Raw genomic sequence first — 2500 nt, forward strand, 5'->3', positions numbered from 1 at the left:
ATCAATCATTAACAAACTTATTTTTATTAGCACCTTTACTATAGCATAAACAGTAACAAAACAATTAAATTAGTCCGTAAATTTCTAGTTGTTACAACTCTACCCTAAACACTCAACAGTAATTGGCTTTTAATACAAGGGGCCAAATTATAAAGCACTGCAAGGTTAGATATGATCGACACATTGTTGGAATATAAAACGTCGGCCCGTGCGCTCGCTTTTGGACGCAGTTGGCCCTTCGCTTCATTCTGCTACCGACCTCGCCTCCCAGTACGGCATTGAGGGAGAGATATGTCGGCCCTAAACCATATGAGACAAATTCCACGTCTACTGCACAGCTCCAGACCGTCCTTGTCAATTTAGCGTATTGTTACGTGCTGCAATAACCAAGAAATGTCCGCGGCGAGGACATAAATGGGTATCGAATGGTCTTGGCGAGCATGCGAGCAGTATGTTTATTCTTGCGAGCACGAGCAGTTGTTAAATTCTTCTTGCGAGCAGCGAGCACTTTAGAAAATACAGATGGCGAGCAGCGAGCACCTCGTGTACTTCGAGCTACTTCGTAAATTTTCCGCTAGCCGGAATCTCTCTTTTATTAATAGGAAACGTTGTTTTGTGACAAGTAATAGTTAATAATCATGCTGAAACCTCCAAATCAGGACAATAGGTGCAAACCAAGAGATTATCTTGCTGGAAACCTAGGGCGATTCAACCAATCCCAGCAGCTTACAGCCAATTGTGTTAAGCGAATTAGCAATTGTGGCTTCAGCTATTTCACCTCGCCAGACTCCTATGATGATGTTCCTGAAGGGATGTTTAGCTTTGAAGAAATTCCAAAGGTCCCTTGTCCTGTGGCAAGAAAAGGAAGCAAAGAAGAAGTGGTAAAGATCAGGCATTGGGCAACAACCTATGTTGATAGCACACGATAACTGAGCGTCAGAGCGAAGTCGACCAAGGATAACCCAGGCACTCTGCCAATCAGCGCCTACGGGCGGCGGACACTCCTGAAAAATCCATTCAAGAAGAAAGCAAAACGGATGAGGCAGACGAGGAAAACGCTGTTGGCAGGGAGGGACGTGTTGAGAAGAAAGACGAAGTGGTTCTCATCACCAAATTTGAAAGAACCAGCGGACCTTTTTTATTAGGAAAACTAGCCCAAACACCGAAGAAAACAGCATCTAAAGTGAAAACGCACTTGTACGCAAACGATCCCGAAGACTGTCTTGCATTCAATTACGAGTTTACAGCCCTGGTGGAGAGAAGAAATATGATTGGTACCGTTGGAGACGTGCAGTTTACAGACGAAGACTTCCATATATTTTGGACCAAGAACAATATGAAAAATTTCTCGAGCACGTAAGGGGTGTTCAGGTAAGCGAAACAGATGAAGAGGAATTTGAACAGGAACATGATCCTTGAGTCAGGCAAACCTCCTCTGGAAGAACTTTAAGGTTTCCAGATCGTTTTTATTGAAAGCACGGCCATAAGCCGCAAGGTACGTACCTCTGCCCTCCCTCTTGGTGGAATTCAAAAGCTGCTACTGCAAACCAGCTTACAATTCCAACATCAAGCAGAATAAATTAAAGGAGCTCTACAAAGTGACACTGTTTCTATGAACACGACTGATTATCGCAGTCATACACACAACTTAGGCAGTTGTGAAATTAAAACCTGAAAAAATTTCTGGCTTAAACGGGATCAGAACCCATGACCTCTGTGATACTGGTGCAGTTCCCAAAGGGGGGGGGGGGGGGCACTTTAGGAATTATACCCTATCCTAGAGTAAACTGCTTGAAAACCCTTAACCTCCACAGCGGCACATACCTATATATGGCAGTAGCCCCCCCCCCCCTCCCCCCCCCTGGTGCAGTATTCTACTAACTGAGCTATCAAGCCAACTGGGAGCTGGTCAAGTTGTGAGCTCGTAATATACCCATATATAGTGAAGAAAAAAGTGAACATATGAAAGTTCATATATCTAAACGGCGGAACTGTACCTATCTCAAGCAGAAAGCCTGCGACGATGAAATATGATAAAGAATAAACCAATAAACGAAGTGCTTGTCATGGAGCTTCGTGCGTTTTCCCGACCACTCCGAGATGCGTCTAGCCATGCCATTACACAGAAGAACAGCAGTGGTGTTGTCTTTCAGGTCATGACGACTGGTCACCTCTTTGCAAAGGGCTTGTAAGCCTAGAAAAAAATTGCATGTAGTTCTAAATTATTGATTCGGTGGGTTGCCTCAGAGGCAGACCACCTACCCCCCGCCCCCCTGTCGTGACCCCACCCTAGCCTGCGCAGGCGGTTTGTTGAATTTTTGGAAACTTCAAGTTCCACTAAGGTTGACTTTCATGTCATGGCCGAGCGAAAACGTGTAGCGAAGTCAAAAGAGCAAGTGAAGGCGCAGGGGACGATCAATGTTTCCCTCATTGCCTTGTCCCAAGGTATCGAAATGTTACGAATGTGCATGCGTACTGTATCATTGTATGATTCGCAATG

Source organism: Montipora capricornis, chromosome 1 (genome assembly GCF_036669925.1).
Source record: "Montipora capricornis isolate CH-2021 chromosome 1, ASM3666992v2, whole genome shotgun sequence".
NCBI lineage: Eukaryota > Metazoa > Cnidaria > Anthozoa > Scleractinia > Acroporidae > Montipora > Montipora capricornis.